At 46.7% G+C, this 25,922-nt stretch overlaps 28 non-coding genes across 28 annotated transcripts; all 28 read right to left on the bottom strand.

The window, feature by feature from the left end:
* Positions 1–457: 457 nt before the first annotated feature.
* Trnar-ucg (transfer RNA arginine (anticodon UCG)) lies at positions 458–530 on the bottom strand. Its single transcript has one exon. It is a non-coding gene; the product is annotated as a tRNA-Arg (tRNA).
* A 924-nt stretch (positions 531–1,454) lies between these two features.
* Trnak-cuu (transfer RNA lysine (anticodon CUU)) lies at positions 1,455–1,527 on the bottom strand. The gene has a single exon. It is a non-coding gene; the product is annotated as a tRNA-Lys (tRNA).
* Positions 1,528–1,979: 452 nt separating this feature from the next.
* On the bottom strand, positions 1,980–2,052 carry Trnar-ucg (transfer RNA arginine (anticodon UCG)). The gene has a single exon. It is a non-coding gene; the product is annotated as a tRNA-Arg (tRNA).
* A 503-nt stretch (positions 2,053–2,555) lies between these two features.
* On the bottom strand, positions 2,556–2,627 carry Trnat-agu (transfer RNA threonine (anticodon AGU)). Its single transcript has one exon. It is a non-coding gene; the product is annotated as a tRNA-Thr (tRNA).
* A 327-nt stretch (positions 2,628–2,954) lies between these two features.
* Positions 2,955–3,027, bottom strand: Trnak-cuu (transfer RNA lysine (anticodon CUU)). Its single transcript has one exon. It is a non-coding gene; the product is annotated as a tRNA-Lys (tRNA).
* Positions 3,028–3,481: 454 nt separating this feature from the next.
* On the bottom strand, positions 3,482–3,554 carry Trnar-ucg (transfer RNA arginine (anticodon UCG)). Its single transcript has one exon. It is a non-coding gene; the product is annotated as a tRNA-Arg (tRNA).
* Positions 3,555–4,965: 1,411 nt separating this feature from the next.
* On the bottom strand, positions 4,966–5,038 carry Trnar-ucg (transfer RNA arginine (anticodon UCG)). The gene has a single exon. It is a non-coding gene; the product is annotated as a tRNA-Arg (tRNA).
* A 507-nt stretch (positions 5,039–5,545) lies between these two features.
* Trnat-agu (transfer RNA threonine (anticodon AGU)) lies at positions 5,546–5,617 on the bottom strand. The gene has a single exon. It is a non-coding gene; the product is annotated as a tRNA-Thr (tRNA).
* A 338-nt stretch (positions 5,618–5,955) lies between these two features.
* Positions 5,956–6,031, bottom strand: Trnak-cuu (transfer RNA lysine (anticodon CUU)). The gene has a single exon. It is a non-coding gene; the product is annotated as a tRNA-Lys (tRNA).
* A 449-nt stretch (positions 6,032–6,480) lies between these two features.
* Trnar-ucg (transfer RNA arginine (anticodon UCG)) lies at positions 6,481–6,553 on the bottom strand. Its single transcript has one exon. It is a non-coding gene; the product is annotated as a tRNA-Arg (tRNA).
* A 516-nt stretch (positions 6,554–7,069) lies between these two features.
* Trnat-agu (transfer RNA threonine (anticodon AGU)) lies at positions 7,070–7,141 on the bottom strand. The gene has a single exon. It is a non-coding gene; the product is annotated as a tRNA-Thr (tRNA).
* Positions 7,142–8,004: 863 nt separating this feature from the next.
* On the bottom strand, positions 8,005–8,077 carry Trnar-ucg (transfer RNA arginine (anticodon UCG)). Its single transcript has one exon. It is a non-coding gene; the product is annotated as a tRNA-Arg (tRNA).
* An 899-nt stretch (positions 8,078–8,976) lies between these two features.
* Positions 8,977–9,049, bottom strand: Trnak-cuu (transfer RNA lysine (anticodon CUU)). Its single transcript has one exon. It is a non-coding gene; the product is annotated as a tRNA-Lys (tRNA).
* Positions 9,050–9,501: 452 nt separating this feature from the next.
* Positions 9,502–9,574, bottom strand: Trnar-ucg (transfer RNA arginine (anticodon UCG)). Its single transcript has one exon. It is a non-coding gene; the product is annotated as a tRNA-Arg (tRNA).
* A 525-nt stretch (positions 9,575–10,099) lies between these two features.
* Positions 10,100–10,171, bottom strand: Trnat-agu (transfer RNA threonine (anticodon AGU)). The gene has a single exon. It is a non-coding gene; the product is annotated as a tRNA-Thr (tRNA).
* Positions 10,172–11,034: 863 nt separating this feature from the next.
* Positions 11,035–11,107, bottom strand: Trnar-ucg (transfer RNA arginine (anticodon UCG)). The gene has a single exon. It is a non-coding gene; the product is annotated as a tRNA-Arg (tRNA).
* A 912-nt stretch (positions 11,108–12,019) lies between these two features.
* On the bottom strand, positions 12,020–12,092 carry Trnak-cuu (transfer RNA lysine (anticodon CUU)). The gene has a single exon. It is a non-coding gene; the product is annotated as a tRNA-Lys (tRNA).
* A 452-nt stretch (positions 12,093–12,544) lies between these two features.
* On the bottom strand, positions 12,545–12,617 carry Trnar-ucg (transfer RNA arginine (anticodon UCG)). Its single transcript has one exon. It is a non-coding gene; the product is annotated as a tRNA-Arg (tRNA).
* Positions 12,618–13,133: 516 nt separating this feature from the next.
* Trnat-agu (transfer RNA threonine (anticodon AGU)) lies at positions 13,134–13,205 on the bottom strand. The gene has a single exon. It is a non-coding gene; the product is annotated as a tRNA-Thr (tRNA).
* An 863-nt stretch (positions 13,206–14,068) lies between these two features.
* On the bottom strand, positions 14,069–14,141 carry Trnar-ucg (transfer RNA arginine (anticodon UCG)). The gene has a single exon. It is a non-coding gene; the product is annotated as a tRNA-Arg (tRNA).
* A 1,433-nt stretch (positions 14,142–15,574) lies between these two features.
* Trnar-ucg (transfer RNA arginine (anticodon UCG)) lies at positions 15,575–15,647 on the bottom strand. The gene has a single exon. It is a non-coding gene; the product is annotated as a tRNA-Arg (tRNA).
* A 4,513-nt stretch (positions 15,648–20,160) lies between these two features.
* Positions 20,161–20,233, bottom strand: Trnar-ucg (transfer RNA arginine (anticodon UCG)). The gene has a single exon. It is a non-coding gene; the product is annotated as a tRNA-Arg (tRNA).
* A 493-nt stretch (positions 20,234–20,726) lies between these two features.
* Trnat-agu (transfer RNA threonine (anticodon AGU)) lies at positions 20,727–20,798 on the bottom strand. The gene has a single exon. It is a non-coding gene; the product is annotated as a tRNA-Thr (tRNA).
* An 863-nt stretch (positions 20,799–21,661) lies between these two features.
* On the bottom strand, positions 21,662–21,734 carry Trnar-ucg (transfer RNA arginine (anticodon UCG)). The gene has a single exon. It is a non-coding gene; the product is annotated as a tRNA-Arg (tRNA).
* A 1,440-nt stretch (positions 21,735–23,174) lies between these two features.
* Trnar-ucg (transfer RNA arginine (anticodon UCG)) lies at positions 23,175–23,247 on the bottom strand. Its single transcript has one exon. It is a non-coding gene; the product is annotated as a tRNA-Arg (tRNA).
* A 903-nt stretch (positions 23,248–24,150) lies between these two features.
* Positions 24,151–24,223, bottom strand: Trnak-cuu (transfer RNA lysine (anticodon CUU)). Its single transcript has one exon. It is a non-coding gene; the product is annotated as a tRNA-Lys (tRNA).
* A 452-nt stretch (positions 24,224–24,675) lies between these two features.
* On the bottom strand, positions 24,676–24,748 carry Trnar-ucg (transfer RNA arginine (anticodon UCG)). Its single transcript has one exon. It is a non-coding gene; the product is annotated as a tRNA-Arg (tRNA).
* A 922-nt stretch (positions 24,749–25,670) lies between these two features.
* Trnak-cuu (transfer RNA lysine (anticodon CUU)) lies at positions 25,671–25,743 on the bottom strand. The gene has a single exon. It is a non-coding gene; the product is annotated as a tRNA-Lys (tRNA).
* Positions 25,744–25,922: the final 179 nt, after the last annotated feature.

The raw sequence follows: 25,922 nt of genomic DNA, 5'->3' as shown, positions 1-25,922 counted from the left end.
CGTGCTGCCCCGTTGGTTACCTGCCGGGTAGCAGATCACACAGTACTCGTTTGGGTTGGTTGGTCCCATACAGAATCTCTCCATGCTGCCTAATGTTTTCCTAACGTCACACTCGTCACGTACTTCACTTTTATTTCATAACCATTTCTGAGAGGTAAAGGAATTGCATGGCAATCTGCAGAGCTAGCGGCGTCAAAATTAACACACATACTTGACGTGACTCAAAAGCCGAACGAGTTACTTTCCGACGTTGTTTTAGATGTGCAAGTGCCAGTCAAACCTCGCGGTGAGGGCACTCTGCCGACCATTTCGCTAGTTAACACCGGTCTTGTTGTGTGTGTTTCAAGCTCAAGTCCATCTCCAAGCACAAAATGGTCAACAGCAACATTCAGACGGTTTCGTACTGCACAATTGCTACATTAAAACGGTATGTTTGTTTTTCAGAACTGGAAAAACACGACCGTGACAGGACTTCAACCTGCAATCTTCGGATCCGAAGTCCGACACCTTATCCATTAGGCCACACAGTCACTAACGACCAAGTATACCTTATATACGACTCATCTCGAAACGTTCACACCCCCTGAGTAATTGTGTTTTCGTTCCACACAGCCTCTGCCCCTTACTCTTTCCCACCCATTCGTTACATTCAACCTCTTACGAGACCGACCAAACATAGACAGGAAAACAAGACCACACACATTGCGCATTCGGAATCGATGGCAGGGTGTCCCTCGTCGCATTTGCTACGATGGCCATTTGCTACTTCTGCAGAAGCGGCGGCGGCGACGACGACGACGACGACGACGACGACGACGACCGCGAGAGGCTCAGAGATTTGTGAGAAATACATCTATAAAATGTAATTCAGACTGCCTCGTCATACCTTATGCCGTACCGCTTTGGCAAATGCTTTTATCAGCGCCATTCGCCTTAATCACATCTGAGAGTAATTCTTAATAAAACGCCTCTCTCTAATTGTTCGTCATCACAGATACTGTTTGCTATACGGCCATGACGCGCAACTGATTTCCAAAATTCGTCTTCCTTCTGTGAGGATGGAACTCACGACTCCTGGTTTACTAGACCAGTGCTCTACCACTGAGCTAAAGAGGCGCGGCCTAGCGGAACTTTTGCGTACTTCGTCAGTACGGTCTTCTGAATCATCAGACTTCAGCTGACAACACTTCATATTTTTGACTAATATTTGCAGCTATGGCGACCCATTACTGCTTGGCTACACATCTGACACGTAGCCGATGTTCTCTCCAAACAAAACCACCTGCACTTCAGAACATGACTTTCACACATGTCTACAAAATCACCTTCACCTTCAAATACAGTTTTCTTGCGACTGATTGAGACGTAGGCAAATTTTGAAGTTGCTATTTCCATTACATCACGTTAATCAGAAAATCGGTAATTTACATCTGCAGCGGAGAAAAATTCCGTTCCGCCCAGCGTAGGGCTCGAACCCACGACCCTGTGATTAAGAGTCTCATGCTCTACCGACTGAGCTAGCCGTGCTGCCTCGTTGGGTACCTGCTGGGTAGCAGATCACACAGTACTCGTTTGGGTTGGTTGGTCCCATACAGAATCTCTCCATGCTGCCTATTGTTTTCCTATCGTCACACTCGTCACGTACTTCACTTTTATTTCATAATATTTTCTGAGAGGTAAAGGAATTGCATGACAATCTGCAGAGCTAGCGGCGTCAAAATTAACACACATACTTGACGTGACTCAAAAGCCGAACGAGTTACTTTCCGACGTTGTTTTAGATGTGCAAGTGCCAGTCAAACCTCGCGGTGAGGGCACTCTTCCGACCATTTCGCTAGTTAACACCGGTCTTGTTTTGTGTGTTCCAAGCTCAAGTCCATCTCCAAGCACAAAATGGTCAACAGCAACATTCAGACGGTTTCGTACTGCACAATTGCTACATTAAAACGGTATGTTCGTTTTTCAGAACTGGAAAACCACGACCGTGACAGGATTCGAACCTGCAATCTTCGAATCCGAAGTCCGACGCCTTATCCATTAGGCCACACGGTCACTGACGACCAAGTATAACTGATATACGACTCATCTCGTAACGCTCACACCCCCTGAGGAATTGTGTTTTCGTTCCACACAGCCGATGTCCCTTACTCTTTCCCACCCATTCGTTACATTCAATCTCTTACGAGACCGACCAAAAATAGGAAAACAAGACTACACACTTTGCGCATTCGGAATCGATGGCAGGGTGTCCCTCGCCGCATTTGCTACGATGGCCATTTGCTACTTCTGCAGAAGCGGTGGCGACGACGACGACGACGACGACGACGACGACCGCGAGAGGCTCAGAGATTTGTGAGAAATACATCTATAAAATGTAATTCAGACTGCCTCGTCCCACCTTACGCCGTACCGCTTTGGCAAATGCTTTATCTGCGCCATTCGCCTTAATCACATCTGTGAGTAATTCTTAACAAAACGCCCCTCGCTAATTGTTCGTCATCACAGATACTGTTTGCTATACGGCCATGACGCGCAACTGATTTCCAAAATTCGTCTTCCTCCTGTGAGGATGGAACTCACGACTCCTGGTTTACTAGACCAGTGCTCTACCACTGAGCTAAAGAGGCGTGGCCTAGCGGAACTTTTGCGTACTTCGTCAGTACGGTCGTCTGAATCATCAGACTTCAGCTGACAACACTTCATATTTCTGCAGCTATGGCGACCCATTACTGCTTGGCTACACATCTGACACGTAGCCGATGTTCTCTCCAAACAAAACCACCTGCACTTCAGAACATGACTTTCACACATGTCTACAAAATCACCTTCACCTTCAAATACAGTTTTCTTGCGACTGATTGAGACGTAGGCAAATTTTAAAGTTGCTATTTCCATTACATCACGGTAATCAGAAAATCGGTAATTTACATCTGCAGAGGAGAAAAATTCCGTTCCGCACAGTGTAGGGGTCGAACCTATGACCCAGTGATTAAGAGTCTCATGCTCTACCGACTGAGCTAGCCGTGCTGCCTCGTTGGGTACCGGCTGGGTAGCAGATCACACACTACTCGTTTGGGTTGGTTGGTCCCATACAGAATCTCTCCATGCTGCCTAATGTTTTCCTAACGTCACACTCGTCACGTACTTCACTTTTATTTCATAATCATTTCTGAGAGGTAAAGGAATTGCATGACAATCTGCAGAGCTAGCGGCGTCAAAATTAACACACATACTTGACGTGACTCAAAAGCCGAACGAGTTACTTTCCGACGTTGTTTTAGATGTGCAAGTGCCAGTCAAACCTCGCGGTGAGGGCACTCTGCCGACCGTTTCGCTAGTTAACACCGGTCTTGTTGTGTGTGTTTCAAGCTCAAGTCCATCTCCAAGCACAAAATGGTCAACAGCAACATTCAGACGGTTTCGTACTGCACAATTGCTACATTAAAACGGTATGTTTGTTTTTTTCAGAACTGGAAAAACACGACGGTGACAGGATTCGAACCTGCAATCTTCGGATCCGAAGTCCGACGCCTTATCCATTAGGCCACACAGCCACTAACGACCAAGTATAACTTATATACGACTCATCTCGAAATGTTCACCCCCCCCCTGAGTAATTGTGTTTTCGTGCCACACAGCCGCTGCCCCTTACTCTTTCCCACCCATTCGTTACATTCAACCTCTTACGAGACCGACCAAACATAGACAGGAAAACAAGACCACACACTTTGCGCAATCGGAATCGATGGCAGGGTGTCCCTCGCCGCATTTGCTACGATGGCCATTTGCTACTTGTGCAGAAGCGGCGGCGAAGACGACGACGACGACGACCTCGAGAGGCTCAGAGATTTGTGAGAAATACATCTATAAAATGTAATTCAGACTGCCTCGTCCCACCTTATGCCGTACCGCTTTGGCAAATGCTTTATCAGCGCCATTCGCCTTAATCACATCTGAGAGTAATTCTTAATAAAACGCCTCTCACTAATTGTTCGTCATCACAGATACTGTTTGCTATACGGCCATGACGCGCAACTGATTTCCAAAATTCGTCTTCCTCCTGTGAGGATGGAACTCACGACTCCTGGTTTACTAGACCAGTGCTCTACCACTGAGCTAAAAAGGCACGGCCTAGCGTAACTTTTGCGTACTTCGTCCATACGGTCGTCTGAATCATCCGACTTCAGCTGACAACACTTCATATTTTCGACTAATATTTGCAGCTATGGCGACCCATTACTGCTTGGCTACACATCTGACACGTAGCCGATGTTCTCTCCAAACAAAACCACCTGCACTTCAGAACATGACTTTCACACATGTCTACAAAATCACCTTCACCTTCAAATACAGTTATCTTGCGACTGATTGAGACGTAGGCAAATTTTAAATTTGCTATTTCCATTACATCACGTTAATCAGAAAATCGGTAAATTACATCTGCAGCGGAGAAAAATTCCGTTCCGCCCAGCGTAGGTCTCTAACTCACAACCCCGTGATTAAGAGTCTAATGCTCTAGCGACTGAACTAGCCGTGCTGCCTCGTTGGGTACCTGCTGGGTAGCAGATCACACAGTACTTGTTTGGGTTGGTTGGTCCCATACAGAATCTCTCCATGCTGCCTAATGTTTTCCTAACGTCACACTCGTCACGTACTTCACTTTTATTTCATAATCATTTCTGAGAGGTAAAGGAATTGTATGACAATCTGCACACATACTTGACGTGACTCAAAAGCCGAACGAGTTACTTTCCGACGTTGTTTTAGATGTGCAAGTGCCAGTCAAACCTCGCGGTGAGGGCACTCTGCCGACCATTTCGCTAGTTAACACCGGTCTTGTTGTGTGTGTTTCAAGCTCAAGTCCATCTCCAAGCACAAAATGGTCAACAGCAACATTCAGACGGTTTCGTACTGCACAATTGCTACATTAAAACTGTATGTTTGTTTTTCAGAACTGGAAAAACACGACCGTGACAGGATTCGAACCTGCAATCTTCGGATCCGAAGTCCGACGCCTTATCCATTAGGCCACACGGTCACTGACGACCACGTATAACTGATATACGACTCATCTCGAAACGCTCACACCCCCTGAGGAATTGTGTTTTCGTTCCACACAGCCGCTGCCCCTTACTCTTTCCCACCCATTCGTTACATTCAACCTCTTACGAGACCGACCAAAAATAGACAGGAAAACAAGACTACACACTTTGCGCATTCGGAATCGATGGCAGGGCGTCCCTCGCCGCATTTGCTACTATGGCCATTTGCTACTTCTGCAGAAGCGGTGGCGACGACGACGACGACGACGACGACGACGACCGCGAGAGGCTCAGAGATTTGTGAGAAATACATCTATAAAATGTAATTCAGACTGCCTCGTCCCACCTTACGCCGTACCGCTTTGGCAAATGCTTTATCTGCGCCATTCGCCTTAATCACATCTGTGAGTAATTCTTAACAAAACGCCCCTCGCTAATTGTTCGTCATCACAGATACTGTTTGCTATACGGCCATGACGCGCAACTGATTTCCAAAATTCGTCTTCCTCCTGTGAGGATGGAACTCACGACTCCTGGTTTACTAGACCAGTGCTCTACCACTGAGCTAAAGAGGCGCGGCGTAGCGGAACTTTTGCGTACTTCGTCAGTACGGTCGTCTGAATCATCAGACTTCAGCTGACAACACTTCATATTTTTGACTAATATTTGTAGCTATGGCGACCCATTACTGCTTGGCTACACATCTGACACGTAGCCGATGTTCTCTCCAAACAAAACCACCTGCACTTCAGAACATGACTTTCACACATGTCTACAAAATCACCTTCACCTTCAAATACAGTTTTCTTGCGACTGATTGAGACGTAGGCAAATTTTAAAGTTGCTATTTCCATTACATCACGTTAATCAGAAAATCGGTAATTTACATCTGCAGCGGAGAAAAATTCCGTTCCGCCCAGCGTAGGGCTCGAACCCACGACCCTGTGATTAAGAGTCTCACGCTCTACCGACTGAGCTAGCCGTGATGCCTCGCTGGGTACCTGCTGCTTAGCAGATCACACAGTACTCGTTTGGGTTGGTTGGTCCCATACAGAATCTCTCCATGCTGCCTAATGTTTTCCTAACGTCACACTCGTCACGTACTTCACGTTTATTTCATAATCATTTCTGAGAGGTAAAGGAATTGCATGACAATCTGCAGAGCTAGCGGCGTCAAGATTAACACACATACTTGACGTGACTCAAAAGCCGAACGAGTTACTTTCCGACGTTGTTTTAGATGTGCAAGTGCCAGTCACACCCCGCGGTGAGGACACTCTGCCTACCATTTCGCTAGTTAACACCGGTCTTGGTGTGTGTGTTTCAAGCTCAAGTCCATCTCCAAGCACAAAATGGTCAACAGCAACATTCAGACGGTTTCGTACTGCACAATTGGGACATTAAAACGGTATGTTTGTTTTTCAGAACTGGAAAAACACGACGGTGACAGGATTCGAACCTGCAATCTTCGGATCCGAAGTCCGACGCCTTATCCATTAGGCCACACAGTCACTAACGACCAAGTATAACTTATATACGACTCATCTCGAAACGCTCACACCCCCTGAGGAATTGTGTTTTCGTTCCACACAGCCGCTGCCCCTTACTCTTTCCCACCCATTCGTTACATTCAACCTCTTACGAGACCGACCAAACATAGACAGGAAAACAAGACCACACACTTTGCGCAATCGGAATCGATGGCTGGGTGTCCCTCGCCGCATTTGCTACGATGGCCATTTGCTACTTCTGCAGAAGCGGCGCCGACGACGACGACGACGACGACGACGACGACGACGACGACCTCGAGAGGCTCAGAGATTTGTGAGAAACACATCTATAAAATGTAATTCATACTGCCTCGTCCCACCTTATGCCGTACCGCTTTGGCAAATGCTTTATCACCGCCATTCGCCTTAATCACATCTGAGAGTAATTCTTAATAAAACGCCTCTCGCTAATTGTTCGTCATCACAGATACTGTTTGCTATACGGCCACGATGCGCAACTGATTTCCAAAATTCGTCTTCCTCCTGTGAGGATGGAACTCACGACTCCTGGTTTACTAGACCAGTGCTCTACCACTGAGCTAAAGAGGCGCGGCGTAGCGGAACTTTTGCGTACTTCGTCCGTACGGTCATCTGAATCATTAGACTTCAGCTAACAACACTTCATATTTTCGACTAATATTTGCAGCTATGGCGACCCATTACTGATTGGCTACACATCTGACACGTAGCCGATGTTCTCTCCAAACAAAACCACCTGCACTTCAGAACATGACTTTCACACATGTCTACAAAATCACCTTCACCTTCAAATACAGTTTTCTTGCGACTGATTGAGACGTAGGCAAATTTTAAAGTTGCTATTTCCATTACATCACGTTAATCAGAAAATCGGTAATTTACATCTACAGCGGAGAAAAATTCCGTTTCGCCCAGCGTAGGGCTCGAACCCACGACCCTGTGATTAAGAGTCTCATGTTCTACCGACTGAGCTAGCCGCGATTCCTCGTTGGATACCTGCTAAGTAGCAGATCACACAGTACTCGTTTGGGTTGGTTGGTCCCATACAGTATCTCTCCATGCTGCCTAATGTTTTCCTAACGTCACACTCGTCACGTACTTCACTTTTATTTCATAATCATTTCTGAGAGGCAAAGGAATTGCATGACAATCTGCAGAGCTAGCGGCGTCAAAATTAACACACATACTTGACGCGACTCAGAAGCCGAACGAGTTACTTTCCGACGTTGTTTTAGATGTGCAAGTGCCAGTCAAACCTCGCGGTGAGGGCACTCTGTCGACCATTTCGCTAGTTAACACCGGTCTTGTTGTGTGTGATTCAAGCTCAAGACCATCTCCAAGCACAAAATGGTCAACAGCAACATTCAGACGGTTTCGTACTGCACAATTGCTACATTAAAACGTTATGTTTGCTTTTCAGAACTGGAAAAACACGACCGTGACAGGATTCGAACCTGCAATCTTCGGATCCGAAGTTCGACGCCTTATCCATTAGGCCACACGGTCAGTGACGACAAAGTATAACTGATATACGACTCATCTCGAAACGCTCACACCCCCTGAGGAATTGTGTTTCCGTTCCACACAGCCACTGCCCCTTACTCTTTCCCACCCATTCGTTACATTCAACCTCTTACGAGACCGACCAAACATAGACAGGAAAACAAGACCACACTTTGCGCAATCGGAATCGATGGCAGGGTGTCATTCGCCGCATTTGCTACGATGGCCATTTGCTACTTCTGCAGAATCGGCGGCGACGACGACGACGACGACGACCTCGAGAGGCTCAGAGATTTGTGAGAAATACATCTATGAAATGTTATTCAGACTGCCTCGTCCCACCTTATGCCGTACCGCTTTGGCAAATGCTTTATCAGCGCCATTCGCCTTAATCACATCTGAGAGTAATTCTTAATAAAACGCCTCTCGCTAATTGTTCGTCATCACAGATGCTATACGGCCATGACGCGCAACTGATTTCCAAAATTCGTCTTCCTCCTGTGAGGATGGAACTCACGACTCCTGGTTTACTAGACCAGTGCTCTACCACTGAGCTAAAGACGCGCGGCCTAGCGGAACTTTTGCGTACTTCGTCCGTACGGTCGTCTGAATCATCAGACTTCAGCTGACAACACTTCACATTTTTGACTAATATTTGCAGCTATGGCGACCCATTACTGCTTGGCTACACATCTGACACGTAGCCGATGTTCTCTCCAAACAAAACCACCTGCACTTCAGAACATGACTTTCACACATGTCTACAAAATCACCTTCACCTTCAAATACAGTTTTCTTGCGACTGATTGAGACGTAGGCAAATTTTAAAGTTGCTATTTCCATTACATCACGGTAATCAGAAAATCGGTAATTTACATCTGCAGCGGAGAAAAATTCCGTTCCGCCCAGCGTAGGGCTCGAACTCACGACCCCGTGATTAAGAGTCTCATGCTCTACCGACTGAGCTAGCCGTGCTGCCTCGTTGGGTACCTGCTGGGTAGCAGATCACACAGTACTCCTTTGGGTTGGTTGGTCCCATACAGAATCTCTCCATGCTGCCTAATGTTTTCCTAACGTCACACTCGTCACGTACTTCACTTTTATTTCGTAATCATTTCTGAGAGGTAAAGGAATTGCATGACAATCTGCAGAGCTAGCGGCGTCAAAATTAACACACATACTCGACGTGACTCAAAAGCCGAACGAGTTACTTTCCGACGTTGTTTTAGATGTGCAAGTGCCAGTCAAACCTCGCGGTGAGGGCACTCTGCCGACCATTTCGCTAGTTACTACCGGTCTTGTTGTGTGTGTTCCAAGCTCAAGTCCATCTCCAAGCACAAAATGGTCAACAGCAACATTCAGACGGTTTCGTACTGCACAATGGCTACATTAAAACTGTATGTTTGTTTTTCAGAACTGGAAAGACACGACGGTGACAGGATTCGAACCTGCAATCTTCGGATCCGAAGTCCGACGCCTTATCCATTAGGCCACACAGTCACTAACGACCAAGTATAACTTATATACGACTCATCTCGAAACGCTCACACCCCCTGAGGAATTGTGTTTTCGTTCCACACAGCCGCTGCCCCTTACTCTTTCCCACCCATTCGTTACATTCAACCTCTTACGAGACCGACCAAACATAGACAGGAAAACAAGACCACACACTTTGCGCAATCGGAATCGATGGCAGGGTGTCCCTCGCCGCATTTGCTACGATGGCCATTTGCTACTTCTGCAGAAGCGGCGCCGCCGACGACGACGACGACGACGACGACGACGACGACGACGACGACGACCTCGAGAGGCTCAGAGATTTGTGAGAAACACATCTATAAAATGTAATTCATACTGCCTCGTCCCACCTTATGCCGTACCGCTTTGGCAAATGCTTTATCAGCGCCATTCGCCTTAATCACATCTGAGAGTAATTCTTAATAAAACGCCTCTCGCTAATTGTTCGTCATCACAGATACTGTTTGCTATACGGCCACGATGCGCAACTGATTTCCAAAATTCGTCTTCCTCCTGTGAGGATGGAACTCACGACTCCTGGTTTACTAGACCAGTGCTCTACCACTGAGCTAAAGAGGCGCGGCGTAGCGGAACTTTTGCGTACTTCGTCCGTACGGTCATCTGAATCATTAGACTTCAGCTAACAACACTTCATATTTTCGACTAATATTTGCAGCTATGGCGACCCATTACTGATTGGCTACACATCTGACACGTAGCCGATGTTCTCTCCAAACAAAACCACCTGCACTTCAGAACATGACTTTCACACATGTCTACAAAATCACCTTCACCTTCAAATACAGTTTTCTTGCGACTGATTGAGACGTAGGCAAATTTTAAAGTTGCTGTTTCCATTACATCACGTTAATCAGAAAATCGGTAAATTACATCTGCAGCAGAGAAAAATTCCGTTCCGCCCAGCATAGGGCTCGAACTCACGACCCCGTGATTAAGAGTCTAATGCTCTACCGACTCAGCTAGCCGTGCTGCCTCATTGGGTACCTGCTGGGTAGCAGATCACACAGTACTCGTTTGGGTTGGTTGGTCCCATACAGAATCTCTCCATGCTGCCTAATGTTTTCCTAACGTCACACTCGTCACGTACTTCACTTTTATTTCATAATCATTTCTGAGAGGCAAAGGAATTGCATGACAATCTGCAGAGCTAGCGGCGTCAAAATTAACACACATACTTGACGCGACTCAAAAGCCGAACGAGTTACTTTCCGACGTTGTTTTAGATGTGCAAGTGCCAGTCAAACCTCGCGGTGAGGGCACTCTGTCGACCATTTCGCTAGTTAACACCGGTCTTGTTGTGTGTGATTCAAGCTCAAGACCATCTCCAAGCACAAAATGGTCAACAGCAACATTCAGACGGTTTCGTACTGCACAATTGCTACGTTAAAACGTTATGTTTGCTTTTCAGAACTGGAAAAACACGACCGTGACAGGATTCGAACCTGCAATCTTCGGATCCGAAGTTCGACGCCTTATCCATTAGGCCACACGGTCAGTGACGACAAAGTATAACTGATATACGACTCATCTCGAAACGCTCACACCCCCTGAGGAATTGTGTTTTCGTTCCACACAGACACTGCCCCTTACTCTTTCCCACCCATTCGTTACATTCAACCTCTTACGAGACCGACCAAACATAGACAGGAAAACAAGACCACACTTTGCGCAATCGGAATCGATGGCAGGGTGTCATTCGCCGCATTTGCTACGATGGCCATTTGCTACTTCTGCAGAATCGGCGGCGACGACGACGACGACGACGACGACGACCTCGAGAGGCTCAGAGATTTGTGAGAAATACATCTATGAAATGTTATTCAGACTGCCTCGTCCCACCTTATGCCGTACCGCTTTGGCAAATGCTTTATCAGCGCCATTCGCCTTAATCACATCTGAGAGTAATTCTTAATAAAACGCCTCTCGCTAATTGTTCGTCATCACAGATATTGTTTGCTATACGGCCATGACGCGCAACTGATTTCCAAAATTCGTCTTCCTCCTGTGAGGATGGAACTCACGACTCCTGGTTTACTAGACCAGTGCTCTACCACTGAGCTAAAGACGCGCGGCCTAGCGGAACTTTTGCGTACTTCGTCCGTACGGTCGTCTGAATCATCAGACTTCAGCTGACAACACTTCACATTTTTGACTAATATTTGCAGCTATGGCGACCCATTACTGCTTGGCTACACATCTGACACGTAGCCGATGTTCTCTCCAAACAAAACCACCTGCACTTCAGAACATGACTTTCACACATGTCTACAAAATCACCTTCACCTTCAAATACAGTTTTCTTGCGACTGATTGAGACGTAGGCAAATTTTAAAGTTGCTATTTCCATTACATCACGGTAATCAGAAAATCGGTAATTTACATCTGCAGCGGAGAAAAATTCCGTTCCGCCCAGCGTAGGGCTCGAACTCACGACCCCGTGATTAAGAGTCTCATGCTCTACCGACTGAGCTAGCCGTGCTGCCTCGTTGGGTACCTGCTGGGTAGCAGATCACACAGTACTCCTTTGGGTTGGTTGGTCCCATACAGAATCTCTCCATGCTGCCTAATGTTTTCCTAACGTCACACTCGTCACGTACTTCACTTTTATTTCGTAATCATTTCTGAGAGGTAAAGGAATTGCATGACAATCTGCAGAGCTAGCGGCGTCAAAATTAACACACATACTCGACGTGACTCAAAAGCCGAACGAGTTACTTTCCGACGTTGTTTTAGATGTGCAAGTGCCAGTCAAACCTCGCGGTGAGGGCACTCTGCCGACCATTTCGCTAGTTAATACCGGTCTTGTTGTGTGTGTTCCAAGCTCAAGTCCATCTCCAAGCACAAAATGGTCAACAGCAACATTCAGACGGTTTCGTACTGCACAATGGCTACATTAAAACTGTATGTTTGTTTTTCAGAACTGGAAAGACACGACGGTGACAGGATTCGAACCTGCAATCTTCGGATCCGAAGTCCGACGCCTTATCCATTAGGCCACACAGTCACTAACGACCAAGTATAACTTATATACGACTCATCTCGAAACGCTCACACCCCCTGAGGAATTGTGTTTTCGTTCCACACAGCCGCTGCCCCTTACTCTTTCCCACCCATTCGTTACATTCAACCTCTTACGAGACCGACCAAACATAGACAGGAAAACAAGACCACACACTTTGCGCAATCGGAATCGATGGCAGGGTGTCCCTCGCCGCATTTGCTACGATGGCCATTTGCTACTTCTGCAGAAGCGGCGCCGACGACGACGACGACGACGACGACGACGACGACGACGACCTCGAGAGGCTCAGAGATTTGTGAGAAACACATCTATAAAATGTAATTCATACTGCCTCGTCCCACCTTATGCCGTACCGCTTTGGCAAATGCTTTATCAGCGCCATTCGCCTTAATCACATCTGAGAGTAATTCTTAATAAAACGCCTCTCGCTAATTGTTCGTCATCACAGATACTGTTTGCTATACGGCCACGATGCGCAACTGATTTCCAAAATTCGTCTTCCTCCTGTGAGGATGGAACTCACGACTCCTGGTTTACTAGACCAGTGCTCTACCACTGAGCTAAAGAGGCGCGGCGTAGCGGAACTTTTGCGTACTTCGTCCGTACGGTCATCTGAATCATTAGACTTCAGCTAACAACACTTCATATTTTCGACTAATATTTGCAGCTATGGCGACCCATTACTGATTGGCTACACATCTGACACGTAGCCGATGTTCTCTCCAAACAAAACCACCAGCACTTCAGAACATGACTTTCACACATGTCTACAAAATCACTTTCACCTTCAAATACAGTTTTCTTGCGACTGATTGAGACGTAGGCAAATTTTAAAGTTGCTGTTTCCATTACATCACGTTAATCAGAAAATCGGTAAATTACATCTGCAGCAGAGAAAAATTCCGTTCCGCCCAGCATAGGGCTCGAACTCACGACCCCGTGATTAAGAGTCTAATGCTCTACCGACTCAGCTAGCCGTGCTGCCTCATTGGGTACCTGCTGGGTAGCAGATCACACAGTACTCGTTTGGGTTGGTTGGTCCCATACAGAATCTCTCCATGCTGCCTAATGTTTTCCTAACGTCACACTCGTCACGTACTTCACTTTTATTTCATAATCATTTCTGAGAGGCAAAGGAATTGCATGACAATCTGCAGAGCTAGCGGCGTCAAAATTAACACACATACTTGACGCGACTCAAAAGCCGAACGAGTTACTTTCCGACGTTGTTTTAGATGTGCAAGTGCCAGTCAAACCTCGCGGTGAGATCACTCTGTCGACCATTTCGCTAGTTAACACCGGTCTTGTTGTGTGTGATTCAAGCTCAAGACCATCTCCAAGCACAAAATGGTCAACAGCAACATTCAGACGGTTTCGTACTGCACAATTGCTACGTTAAAACGTTATGTTTGCTTTTCAGAACTGGAAAAACACGACCGTGACAGGATTCGAACCTGCAATCTTCGGATCCGAAGTTCGACGCCTTATCCATTAGGCCACACGGTCAGTGACGACAAAGTATAACTGATATACGACTCATCTCGAAACGCTCACACCCCCTGAGGAATTGTGTTTTCGTTCCACACAGCCACTGCCCCTTACTCTTTCCCACCCATTCGTTACATTCAACCTCTTACGAGACCGACCAAACATAGACAGGAAAACAAGACCACACTTTGCGCAATCGGAATCGATGGCAGGGTGTCATTCGCCGCATTTGCTACGATGGCCATTTGCTACTTCTGCAGAATCGGCGGCGACGACGACGACGACGACGACGACGACGACCTCGAGAGGATCAGAGATTTGTGAGAAATACATCTATGAAATGTTATTCAGACTGCCTCGTCCCACCTTATGCCGTACCGCTTTGGCAAATGCTTTATCAGCGCCATTCGCCTTAATCACATCTGAGAGTAATTCTTAATAAAACGCCTCTCGCTATTTGTTCGTCATCACAGATGCTATACGGCCATGACGCGCAACTGATTTCCAAAATTCGTCTTCCTCCTGTGAGGATGGAACTCACGACTCCTGGTTTACTAGACCAGTGCTCTACCACTGAGCTAAAGACGCGCGGCCTAGCGGAACTTTTGCGTACTTCGTCCGTACGGTCGTCTGAATCATCAGACTTCAGCTGACAACACTTCACATTTTTGACTAATATTTGCAGCTATGGCGACCCATTACTGCTTGGCTACACATCTGACACGTAGCCGATGTTCTCTCCAAACAAAACCACCTGCACTTCAGAACATGACTTTCACACATGTCTACAAAATCACCTTCACCTTCAAATACAGTTTTCTTGCGACTGATTGAGACGTAGGCAAATTTTAAAGTTGCTATTTCCATTACATCACGGTAATCAGAAAATCGGTAAATTACATCTGCAGCGGAGAAAAATTCCGTTCCGCCCAGCGTAGGGCTCGAACTCACGACCCCGTGATTAAGAGTCTAATGCTCTACCGACTGAGCTAGCCGTGCTGCCTCGTTTGGTACCTGCTGGGTAGCAGATCACACAGTACTCGTTTGGGTTGGTTGGTCCCATACAGAATCTTTCCATGCTGCCTAATGTTTTCCTAACGTCACACTCGTCACGTACTTCACTTTTATTTCGTAATCATTTCTGAGAGGTAAAGGAATTGCATGACAATCTGCAGAGCTAGCGGCGTCAAAATTAACACACATACTCGACGTGACTCAAAAGCCGAACGAGTTACTTTCCGACGTTGTTTTAGATGTGCAAGTGCCAGTCAAACCTCGCGGTGAGGGCACTCTGCCGACCATTTCGCTAGTTAACACCGGTCTTGTTGTGTGTGTTCCAAGCTCAAGTCCATCTCCAAGCACAAAATGGTCAACAGCAACATTCAGACGGTTTCGTACTGCACAATTGCTACATTAAAACTGTTTGTTTGTTTTTCAGAACTGGAAAAACACGACCGTGACAGGATTCGAACCTGCAATCTTCGAATCCGAAGTCCGACGCCTTATCCGTTAGGCCACACGGTCACTGACGACCAATTATAACTGATATACGACTCATCTCGAAACGCTCACACCCCCTGAGGAATTGTGTTTTGTTCCACACAGCCGCTGCCCCTTACTCTTTCCCACCCATTCGTACATTCAACCTCTTACGAGACCGACCAAACATAGACAGGAAAACAAGACCACACACTTTGCGCAATCGGAATCGATGGCAGGGTGTCCCTCGCCGCATTTGCTACGATGGCCATTTGCTACTTCTGCAGAAGCGGCGGCGGCGACGACGACGACGACGACGACCACGACGACGACGACCGCGAGAGGCTCAGAGATTTGTGAGAAATACATCTACAAAATGTAATTCAGACTGCCTCGTCCCAACTTATGCCGTACCGCTTAGGCAAATGCTTTATCAGCGCCATTCGCCTTAATCACATCTGAGAGTAATTCTTAATAAAACGCCTCTCGCTAATTGTTCGTCATCACAGATACTGTTTGCTATACGACCATGACGCGCAACTGATTTCCAAAATTCGTCTTCCTCCTGTGAGGATGGAACTCACGACTCCTGGTTCACTAGACCAGTGCTCTGCCACTGAGCTAAAGACGCGCGGCCTAGCGTAACTTTTGCGTACTTCGTCCGTACGGTCGTCTGAATCATCAGACTTCAGCTGACAACACTTCACATTTTTGACTAATATTTGCAGCTATGGCGACCCATTACTGCTTGGCTACACATCTGACACGTAGCCGATGTTCTCTCCAAACAAAACCACCTGCACTTCAGAACATGACTTTCACACATGTCTACAAAATCACCTTCACCTTCAAATACAGTTTTCTTGCGACTGATTGAGACGTAGGCAAATTTTGAAGTTGCTATTTCCATTACATCACGGTAATCAGGAAATCGGTAAATTACATCTGCAGCGGAGAAAAATTCCGTTCCGCCCAGCGTAGGGTTCGAACTCACGACCCCGTGATTAAGAGTCTCATGGTCTACCGACTGAGCTAGCCGTGCTGCCTCGTTGGGTACCTGCTGGGTAGCAGATCACTCAGTACTCGTTTGGGTTGGTTGGTCCCATACAGAATCTCTCCATGCTGCCTAATGTTTTCCTAACGTCACACTCGTCACGTACTTCACTTTTATTTCGTAATCATTTCTGAGAGGTAAAGGAATTGCATGACAATCTGCAGAGCTAGCGGCGTCAAAATTAACACACATACTCGACGTGACTCAAAAGCCGAACGAGTTACTTTCCGACGTTGTTTTAGATGTGCAAGTGCCAGTCAAACCTCGCGGTGAGGGCACTCTGCCGACCATTTCGCTAGTTAACACCGGTCTTGTTGTGTGTGTTCCAAGCTCAAGTCCATCTCCAAGCACAAAATGGTCAACAGCAACATTCAGACGGTTTCGTACTGCACAATTGCTACATTAAAACTGTATGTTTGTTTTTCAGAACTGGAAAAACACGATCGTGACAGGATTCGAACCTGCAATCTTCGAATCCGAAGTCCAACGCCTTATCCGTTAGGCCACACGGTCACTGACGACCAAGTATAACTGATATACGACTCATCTCGAAACGCTCACACCCCCTGAGGAATTTTGTTTTCGTTCCACACAGCCGCTGCCCCTTACTCTTTCCCACCCATTCGTACATTCAACCTCTTACGAGACCGACCAAACATAGACAGGAAAACAAGACCACACACTTTGCGCAATCGGAATCGATGGCAGGGTGTCCCTCGCCGCATTTGCTACGATGGCCATTTGCTACTTCTGCAGAAGCGGCGGCGGCGACGACGACGACGACGACGACGACGACGACGACGACGACGACGACCACGAGAGGCTCAGAGATTTGTGAGAAATACATCTATAAAATGTAATTCAGACTGCCTCGTCCCACCTTATGCCGTACCGCTTTGGCAAATGCTTTTATCAGCGCCATTCGCCTTAATCACATCTGAGAGTAATTCTTAATAAAACGCCTCTCGCTAATTGTTCGTCATCACAGATACTGTTTGCTATACGGCCATGATGCGCAACTGATTTCCAAAATTCGTCTTCCTCCTGTGAGGATGCAACTCACGACTCCTGGTTTACTAGACCAGTGCTCTACCACTGAGCTAAAGAGGCGCGGCCTAGCGGAACTTTTGCGTACTTCGTCCGTACGGTCGTCTGAATCATCAGATTTCAGCTGACAACACTTCATATTTTTGACTAATATTTGCAGCTATGGCGACCCATTACTGCTTGGCTACACATCTGACACGTAGCCCATGTTCTCTCCAAACAAAACCACCTGCACTTCAGAACATGACTTTCACACATGTCTACAAAATCACCTTCACCTTCAAATACAGTTTTCTTGCGACTGATTGAGACGTAGGCAAATTTTAAAGTTGCTATTTCCATTACATCACGTTAATCAGAAAATCGGTAAATTACATCTGCAGCAGAGAAAAATTCCGTTCCGCCCAGCATAGGGCTCGAACTCACGACCCCGTGATTAAGAGTCTAATGCTCTACCGACTCAGCTAGCCGTGCTGCCTCATTTGGTACCTGCTGGGTAGCAGATCACACAGTACTCGTTTGGGTTGGTTGGTCCCATACAGAATCTCTCCATGCTGCCTAATGTTTTCCTAACGTCACACTCGTCACGTACTTCACTTTTATTTCATAATCATTTCTGAGAGGTAAAGGAATTGCATGACAATCTGCAGAGCTAGCGGCGACAAAATTAACACACATACTTGACGTGACTCATAAGCCGAACTAGTTACTTACCGACGTTGTTTTAGATGTGCAAGTGCCAGTCAAACCTCGCGGTGAGGGCACTCTGCCGACCATTTCGCTAGTTAACACCGGTCTTGTTGTGTGTGTTTCAAGCTCAAGAACATCTCCAAGCACAAAATGGTCAACAGCAACATTCAGACGGTTTCGTACTGCACAATTGCTACATTAAAACGTTATGTTTGTTTTTCAGAACTGGAAAAACACTACCGTGACAGGATTCGAACCTGCAATCTTCGCATCCGAAGTCCGACGCCTTATCCATTAGGCCACACGGTCACTGACGACCAAGTATAACTGATATACGACTCATCTCGAAACGCTCACACCCCCTGAGGAATTGTTTTTTTGTTCTACACAGCCGCTGCCCCTTACTCTTTCCCACCCATTCGTTACATTCAACCCCTTACGAGACCGACCAAACATAGACAGGAAAACAAGACCACACACTTTGCGCAATCGGAATCGATGGCAGGGTGTCCCTCGCCGCATTTGCTACGATGGCTATTTGCTACTCCTGCAGAAGCGGCGGCGGCGGCGGCGGCGACGACGACGACGACGACGACGACGACGACGAACGCGAGAGGCTCAGAGATTTGTGAGAAATACATCTATGAAATGTAATTCAGACTGCCTCGTCCCACCTTATGCCGTACCGCTTTGGCAAATGCTTTTATCAGCGCCATTCGCCTTAATCACATCTGAGAGTAATTCTTAATAAAACGCCTCTCGCTAATTGTTCGTCATCACAGATACTGTTTGCTATACGGCCATGATGCGCAACTGATTTCCAAAATTCGTCTTCCTCCTGTGAGGATGCAACTCACGACTCCTGGTTTACTAGACCAGTGCTCTACCACTGAGCTAAAGAGGCGCGGCCTAGCGGAACTTTTGCGTACTTCGTCCGTACGGTCGTCTGAATCATCAGATTTCAGCTGACAACACTTCATATTTTTGACTAATATTTGCAGCTATGGCGACCCATTACTGCTTGGCTACACATCTGACACGTAGCCCATGTTCTCTCCAAACAAAACCACCTGCACTTCAGAATACGACTATCACACATGTCTACAAAATCACCTTCACCCCCAAATACATTTATCTTGCGACTGATTGAGACGTAGGCAAATTTTAAATTTGCTATTTCCATTACATCACGTTAATCAGAAAATCGGTAAATTACATCTGCAGCAGAGAAAAATTCCGTTCCGCCCAGCATAGGGCTCGAACTCACGACCCTGTGATTAAGAGTCCAATGCTCTACCGACTCAGCTAGCCGTGCTGCCTCGTTGGATACCTGCTGGGTAGCAGATCACACAGTACTCGTTTGGGTTGGTTGGTCCCAAACAGAATCTCTCCATGCTGCCTAATGTTTTCCTAACGTCACACTCGTCACGTACTTCACTTTTGTTTCATAATCATTTCTGAGAGGTAAAGGAATTGCATGGCAATCTGCAGAGCTAGCGGCGTCAAAATTAACACACATACTTGACGTGACTCAAAAGCCGAACGAGTTACTTTCCGACGTTGTTTTAGATGTGCAAGTGCCAGTCAAACCTCGCGGTGAGGGCACTCTACCGACCATTTCGCTAGTTAACACCGGTCTTGTTGTGTGTGTTTCAAGCTCAAGACCATCTCCAAGCACAAAATGGTCAACAGCAACATTCAGACGGTTTCGTACTGCACAATTGCTACATTAAAACGGTATGTTTGTTTTTCAGAACTGGAAAAACACGACCGTGACAGGATTCGAACCTGCAATTTTCGGATCCGAAGTCCGACGCCTTATCCATTAGGCCACACGGTCACTGACGACAAAGTATAACTAATATACGACTCATCTCAAAACGCTCACACCCCCTGAGGAATTGTGATTTCGTTCCACACAGCCGCTGCCCCTTACTCTTTCCCACCCATTCGTTACATTCAACCTCTTACGAGACCGACCAAAAATAGACAGGAAAACAAGACTACACATTGCGCATTCGGAATCGATGGCAGGGTGTCCCTCGCCGCATTTGCTATGATGGCCATTTGCTACTTCTGCAGAAGCGGCGGCGGCGGCGACGACGACGACGACGACGACCGCGAGAGGCTCAGAGATTTGTGAGAAATACATCTATAAAATGTAACTCAGACTGCCTCGTCCCACCTTATGCCGTACCGCTCTGGCGAATGCTTTATCTGCGCCATTCACATCTGAGAGTAATTCTTAATAAAACGCCTCTCGCTAATTGTTCGTCATCACAGATACTGTTTGCTATACGGCCACGATGCGCAACTGATTTCCAAAATTCGTCTTCCTCCTGTGAGGATGGAACTCACGACTCCTGGTTTACTAGACCAGTGCTCTACCACTGAGCTAAAGAGGCGCGGCGTAGCGGAACTTTTGCGTACTTCGTCCGTACGGTCGTCTGAATCATCAGACTTCAGCTGACAACACTTCATATTTTTGACTAATATTTGCAGCTATGGCGACCCATTACTGCTTGGGTACACATCTGACACGTAGCCGATGTTCACTCCAAACAAAACCACCTGCACTTAAGAACATGACTTTCACACATGTCTACAAAATCACCTTCACCTTCAAATACAGTTTTCTTGCGACTGATTGAGACGTAGGCAAATTTTAAAGTTGCTATTTCCATTACATCACGTTAATCAGAAAATCGGTAAATTACATCTGCAGCGGAGAAGAATTCCGTTCCGCCCAGCGTAGGGCTCGAACACACGACCCTGTGATTAAGAGTCTAATGCTCTACCGACTGAGCTAGCCGTGCTGCCTCGTTGGGTACCTGCTGGGTAGCAGATCACACAGTACTCGTTTGGGTTGGTTGGTCCCATACAGAATCTCTCCATGCTGCCTAATGTTTTCCTAACGTCACACTCGTCACGTACTTCACTTTTATTTCATAATCATTTCTGAGAGGTAAAGGAATTGCATGACAATCTGCAGAGCTAGCGGCGTCAAAATTAACACACATACTTGACGTGACTCAAAAGCCGAACGAGTTACTTTCCGACGTTGTTTTAGATGTGCAAGTGCCAGTCAAACGTCGCGGTGAGGGCACTCTGTCGACCATTTCGCTAGTTAACACCGGTCTTGTTGTGTGTGATTCAAGCTCAAGACCATCTCCAAGCACAAAATGGTTAACAGCAACATTCAGACGGTTTCGTACTGCACAATTGCTACATTAAAACGTTATGTTTGTTTTTCAGAACTGGAAAAACACTACCGTAACAGGATTCGAACCCGCAATCTTCGGATCCGAAGTCCGACGCCTTATCCATTAGGCCACACGGTCACTGACGACCAAGTATAACTTATATACGACTCATCTCGAAACGCTCACACCCCCTGAGGAATTGTTTTTTCGTTCCACACAGCCGCTGCCCCTTACTCTTTCCCACCCATTCGTTACATTCAACCTCTTACGAGACCGACCAAACATAGACAGGAAAACAAGACCACACACTTTGCGCAATCGGAATCGATGGCAGGTTGTACCTCGCCGCATTTGCTACGATGGCCATTTGCTACTTCTGCAGAAGCGGCGGCGGCGACGACGACGACGACGACGACGAACGCGAGAGGCGCAGAGATTTGTGAGAAATACATCTATGAAATGTTATTCAGACTGCCTCGTCCCACCTTATGCCGTACCGCTTTGGCAGATGCTTTTATCAGCGCCATTCGCCTTAATCACATCTGAGAGTAATTCTTAATAAAACGCCTCTCGCTAATTGTTCGTCATCACAGATACTGTTTGCTATACGGCCACGATGCGCAACTGATTTCCAAAATTCGTCTTCCTCCTGTGAGGATGGAACTCACGACTCCTTGTTTACTAGACCAGTGCTCTACCACTGAGCTAAAGACGCGCGGCCTAGCGGAACTTTTGCGCACTTCGTCCGTACGGTCGTCTGAATCATCAGACTTCAGCTGACAACACTTCATATTTTTGACTAATATTTGCAGCTATGGCGACCCATTACTGCTTGGCTACACATCTGACACGTAGCCCATGATCTCTCCAAACAAAACCACCTGCACTTCAGAATACGACTATCACACATGTCTACAAAATCACCTTCACCCCCAAATACATTTATCTTGTGACTGATTGAGACGTAGGCAAATTTTAAATTTGCTATTTCCATTACATCACGTTAATCAGAAAATCGGTAAATTACATCTGCAGCAGAGAAAAATTCCGTTCCGCCCAGCATAGGGCTCGAACTCACGACCCTGTGATTAAGAGTCCAATGCTCTACCGACTCAGCTAGCCGTGCTGCCTCGTTGGGTACCTGCTGGGTAGCAGATCACACAGTACTCGTTTGGGTTGGTTGGTCCCATACAGAATCTCTCCATGCTGCTTAATGTTTTCCTAACGTCACACTCGTCACGTACTTCACTTTTATTTCATAATCATTTCTGAGAGGTAAAGGAATTGCATGGCAATCTGCAGAGCTAGCGGCGTCAAAATTAACACACATACTTGACGTGACTCAAAAGCCGAACGAGTTACTTTCCGACGTTGTTTTAGATGTGCAAGTGCCAGTCAAACCTCGCGGTGAGGGCACTCTACCGACCATTTCGCTAGTTAACACCGGTCTTGTTGTGTGTGTTTCAAGCTCAAGACCATCTCCAAGCACAAAATGGTCAACAGCAACATTCAGACGGTTTCGTACTGCACAATTGCTACATTAAAACGGTATGTTTGTTTTTCAGAACTGGAAAAACACGACCGTGACAGGATTCGAACCTGCAATTTTCGGATCCGAAGTCCGACGCCTTATCCATTAGGGCACACGGTCACTGACGACCAAGTGTAACTAATATACGACTCATCTCAAAACGCTCACACCCCCTGAGGAATTGTGATTTCGTTCCACACAGCCGCTGCCCCTTACTCTTTCCCACCCATTCGTTACATTCAACCTCTTACGAGACCGACCAAAAATAGACAGGAAAACAAGACTACACTTTGCGCATTCGGAATCGATGGCAGGGTGTCCCTCGCCGCATTTGCTACGATGGCCATTTGCTACTTCTGCAGAAGCGGCTGCTGCGGCGACGACGACGACGACGACGACCGCGAGAGGCTCAGAGATTTGTGAGAAATACATCTATAAAATGTAATTCAGACTGCCTCGTCCCACCTTATGCCGTACCGCTCTGGCGAATGCTTTATCTGCGCCATTCACATCTGAGAGTAATTCTTAATAAAACGCCTCTCGCTAATTGTTCGTCATCACAGATACTGTTTGCTATACGCCCATGACGCGCAACTGATTTCCAAAATTCGTCTTCCTCCTGTGAGGATGGAACTCACAACTCCTGGCTTACTAGACGAGTGCTCTACCACTGGGCTAAAGAGGCGCGGCCTATCGGAACTTTTGCGTACTTCGTCCGTACGGTCGTCTGAATCATCAGACTTCAGCTGACAAAATTTCATATTCTTGACTAATATTTGCAGCTATGGCGACCTATTACTGCTTGGCTACACATCTGACACGTAGCCGAAGTTCTCTCCAAACAAAACCACCTGCACTTCAGAACATGACTTTCACACGTGTCTACAAAATCACCTTCACCTTCAAATACAGTTTTCTTGCGACTGATTGAGACGTAGGCAAATTTTAAAGTTGCTATTTCCATTACATCACGTTAATCAGAAAATCGGTAATTTACATCTGCAGCGGAGAAAAATTCCGTTCCGCCCAGCGTAGGGCTCGAACCCACGACCCTGTGATTAAGAGTCTCATGCTCTACCGATTGAGCTAGCCGTGCAGCCTCGCTGGGTACCTGCTCGGTAGCAGATCACACAGTACTCGTTTGGGTTGGTTGGTCCCATACAGAATCTCTCCATGCTGCCTAATGTTTTCCTAACGTCACACTCGTCACGTACTTCACTTTTATTTCATAATCATTTCTGAGAGGTAAAGGAATTGCATGACAATCTGCAGAGCTAGCGGCGTCAAAATTAACACACATACTTGACGTGACTCAAAAGCCGAACGAGTTACTTTCCGACGTTGTTTTAGATGTGCAAGTGCCAGTCAAACCTCGCGGTGAGGGCACTCTGCCGACCATTTCGCTAGTTAACACCGGTCTTGTTGTGTGTGTTTCAAGCTCAAGACCATCTCCAAGCACAAAATGGTCAACAGCAACATTCAGACGGTTTCGTACTGCACAATTGCTACATTAAAACGGTATGTTTGTTTTTCAGAACTGATAAAACACGACCGAGACAGGATTCGAACCTGCAATCTTCGGATCCGAAGTCCGACGCCTTATCCATTAGGCCACACGGTCACTGACGACCAAGTATAACTTATACACGACTCATCTCGAAACGCTCACACCCCCTGAGGAATTGTGTTTTCGTTCCACACAGCCGCTGCCCCTTACTCTTTCCCACCCATTCGTTACATTCAACCTCTTACGAGACCGACCAAACATAGACAGGAAAACAAGACCACACACTTTGCGTAATCGGAATCGATGGCAGGGTGTCCCTCGCCGCATTTGCTACGATGGCCATTTGCTACTTCTGCAGAAGCGACGGCGGCGGCGGCGACGACGACGACGACGACGACGACGACCGCGAGAGGCTCAGAGATTTGTGAGAAATACATGTATAATATGTAATTCAGACTGCATCGTCCCAACTTATGCCGTACCGCTTTGGCAAATGCTTTATCAGCGCCATTCGCCTTAATCACATCTGAGAGTAATTCTTAATAAAACGCCACTCGCTAATTGTTCGTCATCACAGATACTGTTTGCTATACGGCCATGACGCGCAACTGATTTCCAAAATTCGTCTTCCTCCTGTGAGGATGGAACTCACGACTCCTGGTTTACTAGACCAGTGCTCTACCACTGGGCTAAAGAGGCGCGGCCTATCGGAACTTTTGCGTACTTCGTCCGTACGGTCGTCTGAATCATCAGACTTCAGCTGCAAAACTTCATATTCTTGACTAATATTTGCAGCTATGGCGACCTATTACTGCTTGGCTACACATCTGACACGTAGCCGATGTTCTCACCAAACAAAACCACCTGCACTTCAGAACATGACTTTCACACGTGTCTACAAAGTCACCTTCACCTTCAAATACAGTTTTCTTGCGACTGATGGAGACGTAGGCAAATTTTAAAGTTGCTATTTCCATTACATCACGTTAATCAGAAAATCGGTAATTTACATATGCAGCGGAGAAAAATTCCGTTCCGCCCAGCGTAGGGCTCGAACCCACGACCCTGTGATTAAGCGTCTCATGCTCTACCGACTGAGCTAGCCGTGCTGCCTCGTTGGATACCTGCTGGGTAGGAGATCACACAGTACTAGTTTGGGTTGCTTGGTCCCATACAGAATCTCTCCATGCTGCCTAATGTTTTCCTAACGTTACACTCGTCACGTACTTCACTTTTATTTCATAATCATTTCTGAGAGGTAAAGGAATTGCATGACAATCTGCAGAGC

This window comes from Schistocerca gregaria, chromosome 3 (assembly GCF_023897955.1).
Source record: "Schistocerca gregaria isolate iqSchGreg1 chromosome 3, iqSchGreg1.2, whole genome shotgun sequence".
NCBI classification, from domain to species: domain Eukaryota; kingdom Metazoa; phylum Arthropoda; class Insecta; order Orthoptera; family Acrididae; genus Schistocerca; species Schistocerca gregaria.
The sequence above is the reverse complement of the archived record's forward strand: the minus strand, read 5'-3'. Positions and strand labels throughout refer to the sequence as shown.